Raw genomic sequence first — 25,102 nt, forward strand, 5'->3', positions numbered from 1 at the left:
AAGAAAAACCCAATCAGGTATGGATTGAGATTCCTGGCGCAAGACATTTAAGGCCTGAGCAACCCAGAAGCTGTGGGACTGGGTTTAACGGTATGAGTAAGGGAGACCGCAGGAAAGACTGAACAACATGACTTAGTGACTGTTTGGTTTGGGGGATGAGGAAGGAGGCAGGTGTAATCAAGGCCACTCCAGGGCTTCCGACCAGGGCGACCACACAGCTGACCACTTTGCACACAGCCACAGGCATTGGTGCACGCAATTTCTTGAGCTGACAGTGAAAGGCGCGCCTGAGAGTTTCATGCTATGAATCAAGTCCAAAGCAATTCTCAGGTACAGGGTCAATGATTTTAGTGATTTTTTTTTCTTTTTTTTTTCCCCCCTCTTCTAATCAATGTAATACATTGACTCATTCATCGCACTGCAGGGAAGGAGAAAAGCAGTAGTTTGCTGCTTCTCGGAGTTGCTCTGACAGGTCAATACCCTGTCATCACTAATCCTACAAACCACAACAGACTCTCTTTTAAAGATTTCAAGCAAATAGGTGACTATTATCATCTTTCGGGGAGTTTCTCTACCTATTCTCCTTTTCATGTTACAGACCCCCTAATGGTAAGCCTTGAAATCACAGTTTTGACAGGCAGATTGTGAAGTTCAAGTCAATTTCTCATTTTCCTGCTCTGACTGCCAAGGAGGAGTTCCAGCGGCTTGGGAACATCCATCTGGTTCCCTTGACAGGCCGGCTCCCTGCGACTCCTATGTTACAAGGCCCTCCGCTCCCTTGTGACAAGCGGCATCTTCCATTGCAGAGGGCTGGACATCGTTCTGGGAACCCTTTGCCCAGATACTCATTAGTACTGCATTAGTCTGTAAACTCAGAGTGAAACGCCTAGTTCAACTCGCTCTTACTTGATGTACTTGAAAGGTCTGGAGAATTTATGGCAGGATAATGTGGAGCCCAGCACCTATTTATGAGTTGATCATTTGTACCGAACCCCCCTCAAAGTGCCGAAGGTTACCATTCAACCAGGGCCTGCACTAATGCCACTCGAAGGCCAACAAAGCCAAGTGTATGAAAGTTAAAAACATTAATAAAAGTGTAACTTATAAATTACTTCATCTTTGTCACCCTTTTTGAAATGGGGTGAGAGAGGCCAGGGTAAATTTATTTTTTAAGTGCTTTCTGAGACCTGAACGGGTCAGGCTTGAAATGCTGTAGTCCATAAATCATTCTTTGTGGATCTGGGGGATGCTGCTGCATCATAACATTAACAAATATTGATTTATTTTATCATTTGCAACTGTTTATGGAAAAACAGAGATCCTACTGCATGTGGGAAAATAAAGCAAATACTTATTTAGGGGCAATATAGACAACACCTCTGGATGCAAGAGAGAAAAAGGAAAATGGCTTATAACAAAGTTCATGGCAAGGTGATATTCATCAGGTTAGCTCACATTAACTCAGCCCACACCCCAATACCACAGAGATGGATGGATTTCGTGCTAAGCAATTTTATGGACAAATGGCACGTATAAGAGGTCTTCTCACCAACACAGCATCATTATATGATACCAGCCAGAGCTCTTAAGAGACTCAGAAAAGGTTCAGTAGGGGTTTCAGACATATGGAAACTCTCTTTCAGAAAAGGTTCAGTAGGGGTTTCAAACATATGGAAACTCTGCTAAACTTTATATCAAAGCATTAAAGAATCAGACACCCACCTACAATTCAAGTTCTAGAGAGACTGTTTCTGGGTCCCTGCTGGTACAATGAATACGATTAACACCAAATGCATTCAAGGAAAGGGAGATGAAAATGCACACTGTAGTGGAGAGGGCATGTGCCTCCGCAGAGCTTTCCAAAATTGCGCTCCAAGTCTGTTTTCAAACTTTACTTGCTCACAATTTGGGCAGTAATGAGCTGGATATTGATTATGCGGAGGAGTTCAGGAAGCTTCAGAGTTTCATTGTGACAAACAATGACAAAAACGCACACAATGACTAAGAAAACCGGACTTGTGAACTCCTGACAGTGACTAATGCATATGAACTATGCAGGGAGAGACTCTGAAATAACCATAAACTGGTAGATTTGTTCTGGGAATCTATGCAATGAAGTTGATCTCCGTGCCCAAACAGCTCAAGTAACTCATGCATCTAGGTGCTCCTTGTATCTGGCGACAAGACCAGTTCTGCAGTACACCGTGCAACCAGTCATTGCTATACAGTGAACTACTAATGGCATAGCAAAATTGGGATTCCCTCTTACTTGTGTGGCCTAGGAAAATGTTCTCCCAATGGCAACAATAGCAGAGGTGAGATGGGAACAGAAAGTTTCTATCAAATGTTACTCAAGGAATCCCATCAGAGAACTCTGTCCTGTGATCACATATTCCCAGAGTAATACAGTCAGTCATTGTTCTTCCCCATGGCCTGGCATCAATGTCTCATTTGCTTTGAGATGTGGCCAGCAGCACACTCAGCAGGTACATGGATCAGGTACCCTCTTTGGTAGAGATTCTAACGGGGCACCGAGGACCAGAAAATCCCACACAATCTTTCAAGAAATTAATCCTTATCCTTTCCAATGTCTTTGTAACTTAGCTGTGCCTATTACCTGTTAGGTAGCCATAGGTAAATCACAAATCCCCTGAGCCCCAGAGTCCTAAGCTGTAAAATGGGAACTACCCCTCCTTATCAGAATTATGACAACTTCAGATAATGTATTAAAGTGCCCGGCACAGGGCTGGCATGCACGGGGCACTAGAAAGTGACAGACTGCCCAGGACATATGTCTGGCACATGCAGCCTAAGGGGTGAAGAGGCAAGATTGCAATGTTTACCCTTAAGCCTCTGCCTAAACTAATGCCTGGAAATTTAGAGCCACGTTGGGCACATACGTCCCTTCTACCATCCATAGCCAGTATATAACTGAGAGAAGTTATTTGCTGGAGTGCTGGGCTCAGTGGGAAGTCAAAAATACTCTAGTCTGAAATGCATGTACATGGACTGACCTTTGCAAATGCACCATTCACACACTTATGAGATGCCCATATATCCTAGGTCATGCATATTAGAGTGGATGCAGCCCAAAGACCCCACGCCAGGGGATTCCTGATGCTTGGAGGCCCATTCCAAAGGGATCTTCCCTCTACACCTACCTTAGAGCACAGCTGAGGCACTGCCTTCTAAGGGAGCTCCACACCTTGCCCTTCGTGAAATCTTTAGCCATGTAAAAAGACACCTCTTCTGGCATCATCACTGACCAGCATGACAATGTGTAACCAAAACTTTCTAACAGGATCCAACGCCAGCCTGGGTGAGGTTTCTCTTTCCTGTATGTGCCCTTCAAGCATCTGTTTTCTCTTTCTCTTTGAAGCTCTCTCACATCAAGGGAGGGGCTGGGAATGAGAACCCAGAAATGGGGCTCTGATCTCCATTCACTGCACCACCCCAGGCTGGAGGCTTTCTTCTCTAGAGGCCCAGGAAATGCACTATAGTTCAGTCACATTAGGTTTCTGCCAGCTAAGAAGCCTGACTTTCAAAGGAAAAGCAACTATTCATCCCAAATTCACCATGTTATGACTTTTGTAAAAGACCCTATAACACAAGTAATAACACAATTGCATCTTAACTCGAAATTTTCCACTTGGTGGCTTTTCTCAGGTCGGCTGTCATTGAAAAGGCACCTTTCACTATCTTTTCTTTTAATTAAAAAAAAATACTCAAGGATGCTATCATGCTTTATTCTTGGGTGCTAATATCCAGTTGAGTTCTGCTCAGCACAGATACTGAAGGTTCCCCAAGTAGAAAGGAATTGTTCTCTGTCATTTATTGTAAAGTTTGTGCCTGGCAGTTGATGCTGAGTTCAATTTTAAAAGAAATCAAATATTTGGATGAAAGTGCCACAATGTGGCATGTGGCATAACCTATAAATTTCTAACTAATGCCAGAGGGAGTCACAGTTGGAAGTCCATGTCACTTTCAGATATTGAGAGTAACAGTAGTCATTAATTTTTATTCCTTAAAATATTTATTAAGCATATATTTGCAAGTTCTTAGACAAAACACTGAAACAGCCATAAATGAATGACTGAATGAGTCCAATCATTCAAGCATTGATTTGTTCAAGCACTCACTTTTTTTTTCAGTAAATTTTTCTTGAGTACTTACTATATGTCAGGTACTGGGCTACGTGCTAGGGATGTACACAGTGAGCAAAACCAAGCCCGATTCCTACAATCATGACAATTAGAGGCTAGTGAGAAAGACAGACATTAAACATCTAATCATAAAATTTAATAGGAAATGGCATTTGAGCAAAAATCTATGAGGTGCATGAAGGTTTCAGTTCTTATAATGGGGAGTTTCACCAAGTCCATGAGGTCAGGAAAAGCTTGAGTAGGCTAAGACCTTATGCCAAAGTAAGAGCTGATCAGGAAGGGAGAAACAGGGGGAAGAGTACTGCAGGCAGTGAGAACAGCATGCTCAAAGAAAGGGAGTGCAGTGTGTTTGAGGAACCAAAGGATGGGGAGAGGGGCCATAATGGAGGGGGGAAGGGAAAGCCTGATAAGAGTAGCAAGATGGGGACACAATGCCATCCCGGGTCCCTCCACCCCTCAGGATAACATAAATGATTAGACAACAGATACCACAGCCAGACAACGGTTCAAACTAATGCAGGAACATTGGCTGGACCTCAAGAAAGGCTCCAGAAGGGGTTCACCCCTGAACAGAGTCTAGAATAAGGGTTGGCCAAATTCTGGCACTGCCTGTTTCGATAAATAAAGTGGTACTAGGACACAACCAGACCCCTTCATTTACACAGTGTCCAAGACTGCTTTTGTGCTATAGTGGCAGAATTTGGTAGCTGCTACAAAGACCACTGGGCCCACAAAACTGAAAATATTCACTCTCTGGCTCTTTACACATAAAATTTGTTGAGCTCTGGTCTAAAAAGATGAGCAGGATTTGAAATCATGGGATGAGAGGAAAAGTCTGTTAGTACCTACTGCCTCTGGCACCTGGAAGAAGGAAACTTGGCATGTCTTTTAGTGGATGCTCTGAGTGACTGAAAGAACCACAAGAAGTAAAGGGCACATCATACACGTGCACATCATACACGTGCACATCATACACGTGCACATCATACACGTGCACATCATACACGTGCACATCATACACGTGCACATCATACACATGTTTAATGAAATAGCACAAGACAACATTCATGCATTTAGGCTTATTTTGCCTCACAAAATAGTTATATTCCAAGAAAATTGATTGTACACTGGCATCTCTCAAAGTCTGTTCCCTGGAAAGAATCACACACAGACATGATCTAGAAAATAAACAAATAAAAACACTGTGCTCAAATAAGTCTGAAAAACACTAAAGTTGAACCAGCTTGCTCTTATCAGAGCCTTAGTATACTCGCACTGTGTAATCTCCAGGATAGAGAAAATTTTATGCTATGCATCTCAAATTTATTTGATCGCAGACTCCTTCTTTTCCAGCAACATCTTGTCAGCCCAGAGCTGCTCGAAGCATCCTCTGAGAAACACGGCTCAGCTCTGAACTTTAAAAGCAAATCCTCTTTTCTTAATTTTCTCTAAAACAGTTTCAGAAAGGTATTTCCTTTCAAATTAACTGCAAAACTGTCAAAAGAGGAAGGGGTTAGCTGTGGCAACCTAAAAACCTGTGAGTACCCAGGAAGTAAAACACCACCCCTCTCAACCTCTCCAATTCCTTCCACACAAACCCTTATATTCCTTTCCAATTTCCTTTAATAAAATATCTCTGGGGTTCCCTGACTCAGTTTTTAAAGCTACAAGAATTTGCTTCTCTTCTAACTTCCATAAATTGTCAACATTGAAACACTGTCAACATTTTCAAGCTCTTGGCTTGAAAATTCTAAATTCAAAGCATCGGTTTATGAGAAATAAATGAATATTTCTAACTTCTTGAATTGACTGTCTCACTGCATTCCAAATCCTGTATTCCAAATTTCTTTTAAATATTGCAAAAGATACTCTCTCCCCCTGCCAACCCCCAATCATTCAATATGCAAGTGAACTATAGCCTACAAGGCTCAAAATCTGTAAGAAATGAGTCATGGACAAGACAGCCAACTGCACTCACTGCTCTCAGGTCCACCAACTCTATGCTCTGGAGAAACGGATCTGCACATAAGGTAAACCAGTTATTAAGCTCAAAGACTGACATTATCCTCAAGAATGAAAATATTATATATTTCTTTTTTCTTTTAGTTACCTCCAGAAGATCCAACAGAAGGCCAATAAACATTTTCAAAGGTAACCATAAATATCTACAAACATTCTAGACCCTCTATCAGCAAGTAACCACAGGGTATTCACAGCCCTGGAGAAATGGGCCAAATTTTCCATTCTCAAGGCTAAAGGGATTTGAAAAGGGCCATGGAAAAATCACACCATTGATAGTGAGCAACCCTGAAGGCAAAGTCCTATTTCAGAGTCTGGTACTGAAGTCCAGAAGCAGCAGTCCATGTGTCCACTCTGAGGTCATCACATATTGGCAGAGAATCCCTGCAGGGTTGGAGCAGCCCTGGGGGCTCTGATGAGAGGTGCTAAATAAATTAGTGCTATCGTTTATTAGAGCATAAGAAACAGATGGGAATGGGCAAAATGACAGCTGGAAGAGTGAGGGTTTGGCAGATGAGTGTGTGCAGCGCTCGGAGATTCATCTACATGACGCCTCTTCACGGTAATGGGAACTGCTTTCCTAGCACTGTATCTAGACACTCCAGCTTCTTGCAAATTCATTCCTTGACTTTCTCTCCTTCATACAGACAGTTAATCTAATACCTAATTATAAAATAATTGGCAATCCCACAACTTTCTCTTGTAAAACTCTCCCACCAAGAATGATTATTTTCAACTCATTGCTCCTTGCATCCACAGGGGAGGGGAAAGGAAGAAAGAGGAGGAGGCCAAGGGGAAATGGATTGTGAAGTGGGAAGGAGGGAGGAAGTTTGCTTATTGCACACCTTCCTTCAGGGACAGGGGCAAGTAGCTGGACATCCATTTTCTCCATCTGCCCAGCACTGACCCTCCCTGATGGCAGTTTCATGCTATGTAGCATTCCTGAAGCCATTAGTTTTTGTTCCAGATGGCACCAACCTGCTGGGTCTCTGCTATATGTCTATGTTACCCCCAGTTCTTAAAGAGTCCAGTTCACTTGGGGCTGTTTGGACATAAGCCCTTACAGTTACTTTATAAGGAATGCTAACTTAAGAGCCTAAGAAATGGCATAAAGAGCCCACAGTGGCCCATTCCTTAAGACTAGGGTAAAAGACTGAAATAAGCATAAGACATACGGTATATTCAAGAAGCATATTTTGATATCTAATGTCTAATAAATGGAATTAATTTAAGCAAGGTCCTTTTTATATACCTGTCATTTCTTTGAGGAATATTGCTAAATATTTTTTTCTTACAAATTCTCTTTGTTTTAGTGTCTGATGATAAGTGTTAGAGATTTGGGGAGAGTTTCAAAATAAGAAGGCACGCTGTTTGGCACCCAAATTTAATATTTTACCATCGGAGTGAATGTCTAATGCAGACTTACACATAGAAAATATAATGGAACAGAAGTAATTCCTGCCCAAACTAGACTTTCAGCAGTTCTCAAAGACAGGTTTAGATCACTTTTATGTAGGCTTCAAGAAACTCTTTCAATAATTTATTCAGAATTCGCTACCAAATCCTTGCAAGATGGGAAAAGACATATAAGACATAGTCCTCAAGGAGCGCAGGATCTTAATTATATGAGACATAAAATTATGCAAAAACACAAAGACAATAAAAATAATAGCTATGTATTGAGCACCTATCATACATCAGGTAGCTTACTGTACGTGTATGATGATGTGTATTTGTGTATGCGTGTGTGTATGTGTGTTTGTGTATGTGTATATACACATGCACACACATACACAAACACACATCATCATACACATACAGTGTGTATATATATATGTAATCTCAATCACCCTCCCCCAAAAATAAACCATGAGGAAGCTACAATGCTCTAAAATGAAGAAACTGAGCCTCAGAAAATTTTTTAAAATTATGCCATAATGTTCCATATAGTCTACTGATGCTCTAGAAAGTAGGAGGAAGGAGAGATCAGTGGTGAGTCTGAGTCATGAAAAACGTTTTCTGGGAGAGGAGCTTCAAGATGGCAGAAGAGTAAGACGTGGAGATCACCTTCCTCCCCGCAAATACATCAGAAATACATCTACATGTGGAACAACTCCTACAGAACACCTACTGAACGCTGGCAGAAGACCTCAGACCTCCCAAAAGGCAAGAAACTCCCCACGTACCTGGGTAGGGCAAAAGAAAAAAGAAAAAACAGAGACAAAAGAATAGGGACGGGACCTGCACCTCTGGGAGGGAGCTGAGAAGGAGGAAAGGTTTCCACGCACTAGGAAGCCCCTTCGCAGGCGGAGACTGCGGGTGGCGGGGGGGGAAGCTTCGGAGCCACGGAGGAGAGCGCAGCCACAGGGGTGCAGAGGGCAAAGTGGAGAGATTCCCACACAGAGGATCGGTGCCGCCCAGCACTCACCAGCCCGAGAGGCTTGTCTGCTCACCTGCCGGGGCGGGCGGGGGCTGGGAGCTGAGGCTCGGGCTTCGGTCGGATTGCAGGGAGAGGACTGGGGTTGGCGGTGTGAACACAGCCTGAAGGGGGTTAGTGCACCACAGCTAGCCGGGAGGGAGTCCGGGAAAAGGTCTGCAGCTGTCTAAGAGAAAAGAGACTTTTTCCTGCCTCTTTGTTTCCTGGTGCGCGAGGAGAGGGGATAAAGAGCGCCGCTTAAAGGAGCTCCAGAGACCGGTGCGAGCCGCGGCTATCAGCGCGGACCCCAGAGACGGGCATGAGACGCTAAGGCTGCTGCTGCCGCCACCAAGAAGCCTGTGTGCAAGCACAGGTCACCATCCACACCTCCCCTCCCGGGAGCCTGTGCAGCCCGCCACTGCCAGGGTCCCGTGATCCAGGGACAACTTCCCCGGGAGACGCACGGTGCGCCTCAGGCTGCTGCAACGTCATGCCAGCCGCTGCCACCGCAGGCTCGCCCTGCATCCATACCCCTCCCTCCCTCCGGCCCGAGTGAGCCAGAGCCCCCGAAGCAGCTGCTCCTTTATCCCCGTCCTGTGTGAGCGAAGAACAGATGCCCTCAGGCGACCTACATGCAGAGGCGGGTCCAAATCCAAAGCTGAGCGCCCTGAGCTGTGCAAACAAAGAAGAGAAAGGGAAATCTCTCATGCTAGCCTCAGGAGCAGATGATTAAATCTCCACAATCAACTTAATGTACCTGCATCTGTGGAATACCTGAATAGACAACGAATCATCCTGAATTGAGAAGGTGAACTTTGGGAGCAACAATATATTTTTTTTTTTTCCTTTTTTCTCTTTTTGTGAGTGTGTATGTGTATGCTTCTGTGGGTGATTTTGTCTGTATAGCTTTGCTTTTACCATTTGTCCTAGGGTTCTGTCTGTCCGTTCTTTTGTTTGTTTGTTTGTTTTTAGTATAGTTTTTAGCATTTGTTATCATTGGTGGATTTGTTTTCTAGTTTGGTTGCTCTTTCTTTCTTTTTTTATTATTACTTTAAAAAAAATTTTAATCGTTATTTTTTATTTTTTAATTTAATAAGTTTATTTTAATTTATTTTACTTTATTTTACCTTCTTTCTTTCTTTTACCTTCTTCCTTCTTTCTTTCTTTTTTTTCTCCCTTTTATTCTGAGCCATGTGGATGACAAGTGGTTGGTGCTCCAGTCAGGCGTCAGGGCTGTGCCTCTGAGGTGGCAGAGCCAAGTTCAGGACACTGGTCCACAAGACACCTCCCAGCTCCACGTAATATCAAACAGCAAAAATCTCCGAGAGATCTCCATCTCAACGCCAAGACCCACCTCCACTCAACTACCAGCAAGCTAGAGTGCTGGACACCCTATGCCAAACAACTAGCAAGACAGGAACACAATCCCATCCATTAGCACAGAGGCTGCCTAAAATCATAATAAGGCCACAGACACCCCAAAACACACCACCAGACGTGAACCTGCCCACCAGAAAGACAATATCCAGCCTCATCCACCACAACACAGGCACCAGTCCCCTCCACCAGGAAGCCTACACAACCCACTGAACGAACCGTAGCCACTGGGGGCAGACTCCAAAAACAATGGGAACTACGAACCTGCAGCCTGCGAAAAGGAGACCGCAAACACAGTAAGTTAAGCAAAATGAGAAGGCATAGAAACAGCAGATGAAGGAGCAAGGCAAAAACCCACCACACCTAACAAATGAAGAGGAAATAGGCAGCCTACCTGAAAAAGAATTCAGAATAATGATAGTAAAGATGATCCAAAATCTTGAAAATAGAATGGAGAAAATACAAGAAACGTTTAACAAGGAGAAGAACTAAAGAGCAAACAAACAGTGATGAACAACACAATAAATGAAATTAAAAATTCTCTAGGAGGGATCAATAGCAGAACAACTGAGGCAGAAGAACGGATAAGTGACCTGGAAGATAAAATAGTGGAAATAACTACTGCAGACCAGAATAAAGAAAAAGAATGAAAAGAATTGAGGACAGTCTCAGAGACCTCTGGGACAACATTAAACACACCAACATTCGAATTATAGGGGTCCCAGAAGAAGAAGGGAAAAAGAAAGGGACTGAGAAAATATTTGAAGAGATTATAGTTGATAACTTCCCTAATATGGGAAAGGAAATAGTTAATCAAGTCCAGGAAGCACAGAGAATCCCATACAGGATAAATCCAAGGAGAAACATGCCAAGACACATATTAATCAAACTATCAAAAATTAAATACAAAGAACAAATATTAAAAGCAGCAAGGGAAAAATAACAACACATAAGGGAATCCCCATAAAGTTAACAGCTGATCTTTCAGCAGAAACTCTGCAAGCCAGAAGGGAGTGGCAGGACATATTTAAAGTGATGAATGAGAAAAACCTACAACCAAGATTACTCTACCCAGCACGGATCTCATTCAGATTTGACGGAGAAATGAAAACCTTTACAGACAAGCAAAAGCTAAGAGAATTCAGCACTGCCAAACCAGCTTTACAACAAATGCTAAAGGAACTTCTCTAGGCAGGAAACATAAGAGAAGGAAAAGACCTACAATAATAAACCCAAAACAATTAAGAAAATGGTAACAGGAACATACATATCGATAATTACCTGAAACGTAAATGGATTAAATGCTCCAACTAAAAGACATAGATTGGCTGAATGGATACAAAAACAAGACCCGTATATATGCTGTCTACAAGAGACCCACTTCAGACCTAGGGACACACATAGACTGACAGTGAGGGGATGGAAAAAGATATTCCATGCAAATGGAAATCAAAAGAAAGCTGGAGTAGCAATTCTCACATCAGACAAAATAGACTTTAAAACAAAGACTATTACAAGAGACAAAGAAGGACACTACATAATAATCAAGGGCTCAATCCAAGAAAAAAATATAACAATTGTAAATATTTGTGCACCCAACATAGGAGCACCTCAATACATAAGGCAAAGTCTAACAGCCATAAAAGGGGAAATCGACAGTAACACAATCATAGTAGGGGACTTTAACACCCCACTTTCACCAATGGACAGATCATCCAAAATGAAAATAAATAAGGAAACACAAGCTTTTAATGATACATTAAACAAGATGGACTTAATTGATATTTATGGGACATTCCATCCAAAAACAACAGAATATCCATTCTTTGCCAGTGCTCATGGAACATTCTCCAGGATAGATCATATCTTAGGTCACAAATCAAGCCTTAGTAAATTTAAGAAAATTGAAATCGTATCAAGTATCTTTTCCAAACACAACGCTATGAGACTAGATATCAATTACAGGAAAAACTCTGTAAGAAATACAAACACATGGAGGCTAAACAACACACTACTTAATAACCAAGAGATCACTGAAGAAATCAAAGAGGAAATTAAAAAATACCTAGAAACAAATGACAATGAAAACACGATGACCCAAAACCTATGGGATGTAGCAAAAGCAGTTCTAAGAGGGAAGTTTACAGCAATACAATCCTACCTTAAGAAACAAGAAACATCTCAAATAAACAACCTAAACTTACACTTAAAGCATTTAGAGAAAAAAGAACAAGAAAGCCCCAAAGTTATCAGAAGGAAAGAAATCATAAAGATCAGATCAGAAATAAATGAAAAAGAAATGAAGGAAATGATAGCAAAGATCAATAAAACTAAAAGCTGGTTCTTTGAAAAGATAAACAAAATTGATAAGCCATTAGCCAGACTTATGAAGAAAAAAAGGGAGAAGACTCAAATCAATCGACTTAAAAATGAAAAAGGAGAAGTAACAACTGACACTGCAGAAATACAACGGATCATGAGAGATTACTACAAGCAACTATATACCAATACAATGGACAACCTGGAAGAAATGGACAAATTCTTAGAAATGCACAACCTTCCAAGACTGAACCAGGAAGAAATTGAAAATATGAAGAGACCAATGACAAGCACTGAAATTGAAACTGTGATTAAAAATCTTCCAACAAACAAAAGCCCAGTACCAGATGGCTTCACAGGCGAATTCTAGCAAACATTTAGAGAATAGCTAACACCTATCCTTCTCAAACTCTTCCAAAATATAGCAGAGGAATGAACACTCCCAAACTCATTCTATGAGGCCACCATCACTCTGATACGAAAACAAGACAAAGATGTCACAAAGAAAGAAAACTACAGGCCAATATCACAGATGAACATAGATACAAAAATCCTCAACAAAGTACCAGCAAACAGAATCCAACAGTACATTAAAAGGATCATACACCATGATCAAGTGGGGTTTATCCCAGGAATGTAAGGATTCTTTAATATATGCAAATCAATCAATGTGATACACCATATTAACAAATTGAAGAATAAAAACCATATGATCATCTCAATAGATGCAGAAAAAGCTTTCAACAAAATTCAACACCCATTTGTGATAAAAACCCTCCAGAAAGAAGGCATAGAGAGAAATTTCCCCAACATAATAAAGGTCGTATATGACAAACCCACAGTCAACATCATCCTCAATGGTGAAAAACTGAAACCATTTCCACTAAGATCAGGAACAAGAAAAGGTTGCCCACTCTCACCACTGTCATTCAACATTGTTTTGGAAGTTTAGCCACAGCAATCAGAGAAGAAAAAGAAATAAAAGGAATCCAAATCAGAAAAGAAGAAGTAAAGCTGTCACTGTTTGCAGATGACATGATACTATACATAGAGAATCCTAAAGATGCTACCAGAAAACTACTAGAGCTAATCAATGAATATGGTAAAGTAGCAGGATACAAAATTAATGCACTGACATCTCTTGCATTCCTATACACTAATGATGAAAAATCTGAAAGAGAAATTAAGGAAACACTCCCATTTACCATTGCAAGAAAAAGAATAAAATATCTGGGCATAAACCTACCTAAGGAGACAAAAGACCTGTATGCAGAAAACTATAAGACACTGATGAAAGAAATTATAGATGATACAAATAGATGAAGAGATATACCATGTTCTTGGATTGGAAGAATCAACATTGTGAAAATAACTCTACTACCCAAAGCAATCTACAGATTCATGGCAATCCCTATCAAACTACCACTGGCATTTTTCACAGAACTAGAACAAAAAATTTCACAATTTGTATGGAAACACAAAGGACCCCGAATAGCCAAAGCAACCTTGAGAAAGAAAAACGGATCTGGAGGAATCAGGCTCCCTGATGTCAGACTATACTACAAAGCTACAGTAATCAAGACACTATGGTACTGTCACAAAAACAGAAATATAGATCAATGGAACAGGATAGAAAGCCCAGAGATAAACCCACACACATATGGTCACCTTATCTTTGATAAAGGAGGCAAGAATATACAGTGGAGAAAAGACAGTCTCTTCAATAAGTGGTGCTGGCAAAACTGGACAGCTACATATAAAAGAATGAAATTAGAATACTTCCTAACACCATACACAAAAATAAACTCAAAATAGATTAAAGACCTAAATGTAAGGCCAGACACTATCAAACTATTAGAAGAAAACATAGGCAGAACACTCTATGACATAAATCACAGCAAGATCCTTTTTGACCCACCTTCTAGAGAAATGGAAATAAGAACACAAATAAACAAATGGGACCTAATGAAACTTCAAAGCTTTTGCACAGCAAAGGAATCCATAAACAAGACCAAAAGACAACCCTCAGAATGGGAGAAAATATTTGCAAATGAAGCAACTGACAAAGGACTAATCTCCAAATTTTACAAACAGCTCATGAAGCTCAATATCAAAAAACAAACAACCCAATCCAAAAATGGGCAGAAGACCTAAATAGACATTTCTCCGAAGAAGATATACAGATTGCCAACAGACACATGAAAGAATGCTTAACATCATTTCTCTAATGAGAGAAATGCAAACCAAAGCTACAATGAGATATCATCTCACACCGATCAGAATGGCCATCATCAAAAAATCTACAAACAATAAATGCTAGAGAGGGTGTGGAGAAAAGGGAACCCTCTTGCACTATTGGTGGGAATGTAAATTGATACAGCCACTATGGAGAACAGTATGGAGGTTCCTTAAAAAACTAAAATTAGAACTACCATACGATGCAGCAATCCCACTACTGGGCATATACCCTGAGAAAACCATAATTCAAAAAGAGTCATGTACCAAAATGTTCATTGCAGCTCTATTTACAATAGCCAGAACATGGAAGCGACCTAACTGTCCATCAAGAGATGAATGGATAAAGAAGATGTGGCACATATATACAATGGAATATTACTCAGCCATAAAAAGGAACGAAACTGAGTTATTTGTATTGAGGTGGATGGACCTAGAGACTGCCATACAGAGTGAAGTAAGTCAGAAAGAGAAAAACAAATTCTGTATGCTAACACATATATATGGAATCTAAAAAAAATAAAATAAAATAATGGTCATGAAGAACCTAGGGGCAAGATGGGAATAAAGACACAGGCCTACTAGAGAATGGACTTGAGGATACAGGGAAGGGAAAGGGTAAGCTGGGACAAAGTGAGAGAGTGGCATGGACATATATACACTACCAAACGTAAAATAGATAGCTAGTGGGACGCAGCCGCATAGCACAGGGAGATCAGCTTGGTGCTTTGTGACCACCTAGAGGGGTGGGATAGGGCGGGTGGGAGGAAGGGAGACACAAGAGAGAAGAGATCTGGGGACATATGTGTATGTATAACTGATTCACTTTGTTATAAAGCAGAAACTAACACACCATTGTAAAGCAATTATACTCCAATAAAGATGTAAAAAAAAAAAAAGTTTTCTGGAAGAACTGGCCTCTAGAGGATAAAGGAAACAGGGTTGATTCTGGAATGTCTGGACTTGTCCACTCACTGCCGAAGGCACTATCTAACTGGCCTTTTGTCATGAAATGCTTTTTTTAATCCCCTAGTGTGTTAGCGTTCAATACATAACACCCCTCCTTCTCACTCAGCTCCTGAACAAATATATAAATAGTAGAATAACAGATGAATGTCTAGACACCACTTTTACTAATGAAAAAGGCTAAGTTGGAGGATACAGAGCCAGGAGTCTGATAAGTAAACCCCACAATTAGGTGAACCTTCCCCTCCAGAATCGCAGCACATCAAGTGCTCTTGGGGGGAAGGCAGGTCCCAAGAGGAAGAAGCATAGAGCCGAGTAGATGCCTTGCTCTTTCTTCCTAAACGTATCAATTAAATCCATGTCTACTGGGTCAGAGTGAGGCCAGGAGTTACACTAGCAGACATCTCTTCTCATGGAAAGAAATATGAGGAGTGGGGAAGAAATATTTCCCTGAATAGGCTCTGCTACAGATACTACATTTAACAATGAGTAAACATGACCTATGTTAGATCTTACAATTTTCAGAATGGGCAAAGATATAAAGACATACAGCAGTGAAAGAGGGTTGCCCTGAGAAATTACTGTAAGAGGTGTCCTGGTAGCAAATGGTGCAACTCTATGTTATAACTCCCCTGCTACTAAGAAAAAAGAAAGAAAGAAAGAAAACAGTATCCTAAGCACCTTGCAAAGTATTGGAGAAGCCATAAGACAAAGTATCAGAGAGAATGCTTGTGAGATGGGAAAGTGAGGTGAGCTAAAGTTTCCTTGGTCTGGTTTGCCTGAGCAATCTAAAATGGAAACTGAAAGAATCAAAGAGAAGACCCTATCTAGCTTCGGGGTAACCTCAGTTCTAAGCTGCATGAGAGCTGATTCCCTCCAAGTAGTCAAGGAGACTATGCCTAATTTCTCATTTTTCCCTTGAAGTAGTCAAAGGTGTTTTCCAGTCAGCCTGATCTTTGACCAAATGTGCCTTATTTCTGTTGTTCTCATCACTTTTCCCAAATCTGGGTTGGGAGCATGGTAGAATTCAAAAAGTCCACAGGGAAAAGAAAATTGATCCATGGAAATGAAAAGAATTGCACACACTTTGCATACAGAAGAAGATGGAGGAAAGTGGACTACCATTTATTTCAAGGACATGAAAGCTTTCATTCAAAGATGATAATTTTCAGGCCAGAATGAGAGGGAAGAGATATAAAGTATAGCTTAAGGAACCTTCAGTATAAGTAGACTGTCTTGAGTGTTCCAAGCTGACTGAGGAGTACCTTCTCCGTTAATCTCATTCCACATTGAACCCATCTGCAGAGGAAGAGTCATCTTATTATACTGCAAGGGTCATCTGTAGCATCTGTCACCCCATGAGACAGTAAGCAATTGGAGGATAGCATTTAATACCTACGTCAGAAAAAAATGAACAAATGTATGTAGGCTGAATCAATTTAAAGTGAGGTTCTTAAATACAGAAATAGGTTATTAACATATTCATTTTTTGTGAGGGGAAAGGATACTTTAAATGGGATAGATTCTGATTTGATAAGAGAAGAATAATCTCTTAACACAAAGGAAAATAACAAATGATCCTCAAGTATAACTGTGGTATCATTGGAACTACTGACAAACATTCAGTACACATTTTAGGCAATGTGGCAGGATCACATTTCTCCATCTACTTGACCTCTGGTGTGGCCGTGTGACTTGCTTCAACCAATGAAATGTAACCAGCATTGACTGGTCATATAGAAGAGGACACTTTAAGCATTCCTGACTCAACACAGTCACTCTCTTCCCTGCCTCTGGGATTGTTGAAGCTCATGTCAAGATGGAGCTTCTCAGCACTGTTTACAACAGCCAAGACAAGGGAGCAACCTAAATGTCCATCAACAGATGAACGGATAAAGAAGATGTGGTATATATATAAAATGGAATATTACTCACCCATAAAAAAGAATGAAATAATGCCATTTGCAGCAACATGGATGGACCTAGAGATTATCATACTAAGTGAAGTAAGTCAGACAGAGAAAGACAAATATCATATCACTTATATGTAGAATCAAAAATATGATACAAATGAACTTATTAACAAAACAGAAACAGACTCACAGACATAGAAAACAAATGCATGGTTACCAAAGGGAAAAGGTGGTGGGGGAAGGGTAAATTAAGAGTTTGGGATTAGCAGATACAAACTACTATATATAAAATAAACAACAAGGTCTTACTGTATAGCACAGAGAACTATATTCAATATCCTATAATAAACCATAATGAAAAAGAATATGTATGTGTGTGTGTGTGTCTATATATATATATATATATATATATATATATATATATATATATACTGAATCAATTTGCTGTACACCAGAAAATAACACAACATTGTAAATCAACTAAGCTTCAAGAAAAAAGAAAAAGGATGGAGCTTCTGACAGATCAGGTCTAGCAGTGACAACAATAAACAGAAGCTTATTGCCCATGTGTGATGGACTGCATGAGTGCTATGGAATGCATGTTTTTGCCCCTCACTCAGATGTGTTGAAGTCCTTATCCCCAACATGATGGTATTTAGAGGTGGGGCCTTGGGGAAGTAATTGGGTCATGAGGTTGGAGCCCCCACGAATGGAATTAATGCCCTCATAAGGAGAGACACAAGAGAAATAATCTCGCTCTGCCGTGTGAGGAGGATGCAGCAAGAAGAGAGCTGCATACAAACCAGGAGGAGGACCCTCACCAGAATGTGACCATGGTTTTCCAACCTCTAGAACTGTGAGAAAATAAATTCCTATGTTTTAAGCCAACCAAGCTATGTTTTTGTTGCTGCTGTAGCAGCCTGAACTAAGACATTGAGTAAGCATGAGTTAGAACTAAATTTGTGTTATCTTTGTATGGGTTGTTTGATCTAACCCCACCTGTCTGATATAATCTCCCCATAAACCTGAACTACTTCTACTCAATTTCAACTCATTGAGCTCATCAAAACGACATGATGAGGACACAGGGAGGGGGAGGGGAAGTTGGGACAAAGTGAGAGAGTGGCACGGACATATACACTACCAAATGTAAAATCGATAGCTAGTGGGAAGCAGCCGCATAGCACAGGGAGATCAGCTCGGCGGTTTGTGACCACCTAGAGGGGTGGGATAGGGAGGGAGGGAGATGCAAGAGGGAAGAGATATGGGAACATATGTATATGTATAACTGATTGACTTTTTATAAAGCAGAAACTAACACACCATTGTAAAGCAATTATACTCCAATAAAGATGTTAAAAACAAAAAGACAGAAAACAAAAAAACATGATGACTGGCTTTTGGCTAACAGGTTGTGATCTTCCATGACTGAGACCCATTCATCTATTTAGGTAAAACCCTGGAATTACTGGAACATCAGTGTTGGAGTAAAGACACAAACCACTTGAAATACTTCAATGGCATTCTGCTTTTCAATGTATTCAACTTTCCTCAAACAGCTCCCAATACCCATGCTCTAGAGTCACTGTGAGCACAAGAATTCTCGGAAATACACACACATCAGCTGAATTATAATTCTACTTCCACTCCTGCTATTTCCAAAAGAAATTTGTTTCTCTTCCAGCAATAGTGCAGGGATAGAAGACTGTCCATAAAGCCTCAGTGTCACTGCTGCAAGCACTTGAACATGACCTGCTCAGCTATTTAGCATTTCCAGTTCTCATTTCAACTTAACCACTTGACATTCAGTGTTTGTTCCACTAGAAATGTTTGAGTGTTGTCAGGCTGTGACTAAATTTGACAAATTACTAATGTACATGGAGTACTCCAAATTGGCCCAGAAAGCCTTTTTTCCATTAGGACTTATATTCTGCTTTCCCTATTTTGGGGTGATCTGGCCAGAGCTACAGTCAATATATGGATCCACTTCATTGTGCAGTTTTGTCTATTCTCTTAAAAAAAATGGCAGATCAAGTATCTTTACTATGAGCATATCTTCTGTCATTTTTATTAGATTCTAATAAAATTAGATACAGGGCAAATCAAAGAGAAAATGTCTCCCCTTGCCAGCTCAAAGCAAAATGCATGTTGCCAGTTTAATTTAGAGCAGGTGAAAATCAGGTATATGAGGCTTAATAAAGTCCACAGATGAGAGAACACCCATGAATCCTAATATAGCTTCCAGATAGCTAAAAGACCCAGTGACTTTGAGAGAGTTTTGTAAAGCATAAATTGCTACTTAAAAGGAGGTTTTTTCTATTTTCACGTCAGGTGTCAACAACAGGTGTTTTTTATTGTCTGATTAAAACAGATGTTTCCAAACACCAAATTTTACAGAAGGGCAGTAAGAGCAGAGTGTGTGCTTTAATAAGGTCCTTCAGGCCAACTTCTACTACTGTTGTGTGTGCACATGTGTGTGTGTGTGTGGTGTGCACTGGCAGTCCAGAAATAGACTGGAGTTCTCTGAAGCCAGCAAGAAGCTTCCTACAATGTTTTATTGACCTGAAAAGGCAGCTCAGGTAGAAGTTCATAGGGAAAATCTAAAGCTCAAAGACCAAAGCTTAAAGACCAAAGAAGGATTGGGTCCTCAGAGAAAGGTAATGAAGACACCAGAACAAAATCCTGTTAGAAAAAGGTATGGGGGAGACCTTCAAGATGGTGGAAGAGTAATGCATAGAGATCACCTTCCTCCCCACAAATACATCAGAAATACATCTACATGTGGAACAACTCCTACAGAACACCTACTGAACGCTGGCAGAAGACTTCAGGCCTTCCAAAAGGCAAGAAACTCCCCACGTACCTGGGTAGGGCAAAAGAAAAAAGAAAAAAGAAAAAACAGAGACAAAAGAATAGGGACGGGACCTGCACCTCTGGGAGGGAGCTGTGAAGGAGGAAAGGTTTCCACACACTAGGAAGCCCCTTCGCGGGCAGAGACTGTGGGTGGCAGAGGGGGGAGCTTCGGAGCCACGGAGGAGAGCACAGCAACAGGGATGCAGAGGGCAAAGCAGAGAGATGCCCGCACAGAGGATCAGTGCCAACCTGCACTCACCAGCCCAAGAGGCTTGTCTGCTCACCTGCCAGGGCGGGCAGGGGCTGGGAGCTGAGGCTCCGGCTTCGGTCAGATCCCAGGGAGAGGACTGGGGTTGGCTGCGTGAACACAGCCTTAAGGGGTTAGTGCACCACAGTTAGCTGGGACGGAGTCCGGGAAAAAATCTTGAGCTGCCAAAGAGGCAAGAGACTTTTTCTTGCCTCTTTGTTTCCTGGTGCGCGAGGAGAGGGGATTAAGAGCGCCTCTTAAAGGAGCTGCAGAGACGGGCGCGAGCCACGGCTATCAGCGCGGACCCCAGAGACGGGCATGAGATGCTAAGGCTGCTGCTGCCGCCACCAAGAAGCCTGTGTACGAGCACAGGTCACTCTCCATACTGCACCTCCTGGGAGCCTGTGCAGCCCGCCACTGCCAGGGTCCCGTGATCCAGGGACAACTTCCACGGGAGAACACGTGGCGCGCCTCAGACTGATGGAACGTCACGCCGGCCTCTGCCACCGCACGCTCGCCCCGCATCCGTACCCCTCCCTCCCCCCGGCCTGAGTGAGCCAGAGCCCCCGAAGCAGCTGCTCCTTTAACGCTGTCCTGTATGAGCAAAGAACAGACGCCCTCAGGCGACCTACACGCAGAGGCGGGGCCAAATCCAAAGCTGAACCCCAGGAGCTGTGTGAACAAAGAAGAGAAAGGGAAATCTCTCCCAGCAGCCTCAGGAGCAGAGGATTAAATCTCCACAATCAAATTAATGTACCCTGCATCTCTGGAATACCTGAATAGACAACAAATCATCCCAAATTGAGGAGGTGGACATTGGGATCAACGATATATATATTTTTTTCCTTTTTCTCTTTTTGTGAATGTGTATGTGTATGCTTCTATGTGTAACTCTGTCTGTATAGCTTTGCTTTTACCATTTGTCCTAAGGTTCTCTCTGCCTGTTTTTTTTTGTTTCTGTTTTTGTTTTTTAGTATAGTTTTTAGCACTTCTTACCATTGGTGGATTTGTTTTTTGGTTTGGTTGCTCTCTTCTTTCTTTCTTCTTTTTTTTTATTACCTTTTATTTTTTTATTTTTAATAATTATATTTTATTTTAATAACTTTATTATTATTCTTTCTTTCATTTTTTCTTTTTTTCTCCCTTTTATTCTGAGCCATGTGGATGACAGGATCTTGGTGCTCCGGCTGGGTGTCAGGGCTGTGCCTCTGAGGTGGGAGAGCCAAGTTCAGGACATTGGTCCACCAGAGACCTCCCAGCTCCATGTAATATCAAACAGCAAACATCTCCCAGACACCTCCATCTCAACGCCAAGACCCAGCTCCACGCAACGACCAGCAAGCTAGAGTGCTGGACACCCTATGCCAAAAAACTAGCAAGACAAGGACACAACCTCACCCACTAGCAGAAAGCCTACCTAAAATCATAAAAAGGTCACAGACACCCCAAAACACACCACTGGATGGAGACCTGCCCATCAGAAAGACAAGATCCAGCCTCATCCACCACAACACAGGCACCAGTCCCCTCCACCAAGAAGCCTACACAACCCACTGAAAAAAATCTTAGCCACTGGGGGCAGACACCAAAAACAACGGGAACTACGAACCTGCAGCCTGCGAAAAGGAGACCCCAAACACAGTAAGATAAGCAAAATGAGAAGACAGAGAAACAGCAGATGAAGGAGCAAGGCAAAAACCCATCAGACCAAACAAATGAAGAGGAAATAGGCAGCCTACCTGAAAAATAATTCAGAATAATGATAGTAAAGATGATCCAAAATCTTGAAAATAGAATGGAGAAAATACAAGAAACGTTTAACAAGGAGAAGAACTAAAGAGCAAACAAACAATGATAAACAACACAATAAATGAAATTAAAAATTCTCTAGAAGGAATCAATAGGAGGATAACTGAGGCAGAAGAATGGATAATGACCTAGAAGATAAAATAGTGGAAATAACTACTGCAGAACACAATAAAGAAAAAAGAATGAAAAGAATTGAGGACAGTCTCAGAGACCTCTGGGACAACATTAAATGCACGAACATTCAAATTACAGGGGTCCCAAAAGAAGAAGATAAAAAGAAAGGGACTGAGAAAATATTTGAAGAGATTATAGTTGAAAACTTCCCTGATATGGGAAAGGAAATAGTTAATCAAGTCCAGGAAGCACAGAGAGTCCCGAACGAGATAAATCCCAGGAGAAACACGCCAAGACACATATTAATCAAACTATCAAATATTAAATACAAAGAAAAAATATTAAAAGCAGCAAGGGAAAAGCAACAAAAAACAAACAAGGGAATCCCCATAAGGTTAACAGCTGATCTTTCAGCAGAAACTCTGCAAGCCAGAAGGGAGTGGCAGGACATATTTAAAGTGATGAAAGGGGAAAACCTACAACCAAGATTACTCTACCAAGCAAGGATCTCATTCAGATTCAACGGAGAAATTAAAAACTTTACAGACAAGCAAAAGCTAAGAGAATTCAGCACCACCAAACCAGCTTTACAACAAATGCTAAAGGAACTTCTCTAGGCAGGAAAAACAAGAGAAGGAAAAGACCTACAAGAACAAACCCCAAACAATTAAGAAAATGGTAATAGGAACATACATATCGATAATTACCTGAAATGTAAATGGATTAAATGCTCCAACCAAAAGACATAGACTGGCTGAATGGATACAAAAACAAGACCCGTACATATGCTGTCTACAAGAGACCCACTTCAGACCTAGGGACACATATAGACTGACAGTGAGGGGATGGAAAAAGATATTCCATGCAAATGGAAATCAAAAGAAAGCTGGAGTAGCAATTCTCACATCAGACAAAATAGACTTTAAAACAAAGACTATTACAAGAGATAAAGAAGGACATTACATAATGATTTAGGGATCAATCCAAATAGAAGATATAACAATTGTAAATATTTATGCACCCAACATAGGAGCACCTCAATACATAAGGCAAAGTCTAACAGCCATAAAAGGGGAAATCGACAGTAACACAATCATAGTAGGGGACTTTAACACCCCACTTTCACCAATGGACAGATCATCCAAAATGAAAATAAATAAGGAAACACAAGCTTTAAATGATACATTAAACAAGATGGACTTAATTGATATTTATAACACATTCCATCCAAAAACAACAGAATACAGGTTCTTCTCAAGTGCTCATGGAACATTCTCCAGGATAGATCCTATCTTGGGTCACAAATCAAGCCTTGGTAAATTTAAGAAAATTGAAATCATATCAAGTATGTTTTTGAACCACAACACTATGCGACTAGATATCAATTACAGGAAAAAAATCTGTAAAAAATGCAATCACATCGAGGCTGAACGATACACTACTAAACAACCAAGAGATCACTGAAGAAATCAAAGAGGAAATCAAAAAATACCTAGAAACAAATGACAACGAAAACACGATGACCCAAAACCTATGGGATGCAGCAAAAGCAGTTCTAAGAGGGAAGTTTAGAGCAATACAATCCTACCTTAAGAAACAAGAAACATCTCAAATAAACAACCTAACCTTACATCTAAAGAAATCAGAGAAAGAAGAACAAAAAAACCCCAAAGTTAGCAGAAGGAAAGAAATCATAAAGATCAGATCAGAAATAAATGAAAAAGAAATGAAGGAAACAAGAGCAAACATCAATAAACCTAAAAGCTGGTTCTTTGAGAGGATAAACAAAATTGATAAACCATTAGCCAGACTAATCAAGAAAAAAAGGGAGAAGACTCAAATCAATAGAATTAGAAATGAAAAAGGAGAAGTAACAACTGACACTGCAGAAATACAAAGGATCATGAGAGATTACTACAAGCAACTCTATGCCAATAAAATGGACAACCTGGAAGAAATGGACAAATACGTAGAAAAGCAAAACCTCCTGAGACTGAACGAGGAAGAAAGAGAAAATATAAGCAGACCAATCACAAACAATGAAATTGAAACTGTGATTAAAAATCTTCCAACAAACAAAGGCCCAGGACAAGATGGCTTCACAGGTGAATTCTAACAAATATTTAGAGAAGGTCTAACACCTGTCCTTCTCAAACTCTTCCAAAATATAGCAGAGGGAGGAACACTCCCAAACTCATTCTACGAGGTCACCATCACCCTGATACCAAAACCAGAAAAAGATGTCACAAAGAAAGAAAACTATAGGCCAATATCACGGATGAACATAGATACAAAAATCCTCAACAAAATACTAGCAAACAGGATCCAACAGCACATTAAAAGGATCATACACCATGATCAAGTGGGGTTTATCCCAGGAATGCAAGGATTTTTCAATATATGCAAATCAATCAATGTGATACATACACCATATTAACAAATTGAAGAATAAAAACCATATGATCATCTCAATAGATGCAGAAAAAGCTTTCAACAAAATTTGACACCCATTTGTGATAAAAACCCTCCAGAAAGTAGGCATAGAGGGAACTTACCTCAACATAATAAAGGTCATATATGACAAACCCACAGCCAACATCATCCTCAATGATGAAAAACTTAAACCATTTCCACTAAGATCAGGAACAAGAAAAGGTTGCCTACTCTCACC

The sequence above is a fragment of the Balaenoptera acutorostrata genome, chromosome 19, assembly GCF_949987535.1.
Source record: "Balaenoptera acutorostrata chromosome 19, mBalAcu1.1, whole genome shotgun sequence".
NCBI classification, from domain to species: domain Eukaryota; kingdom Metazoa; phylum Chordata; class Mammalia; order Artiodactyla; family Balaenopteridae; genus Balaenoptera; species Balaenoptera acutorostrata.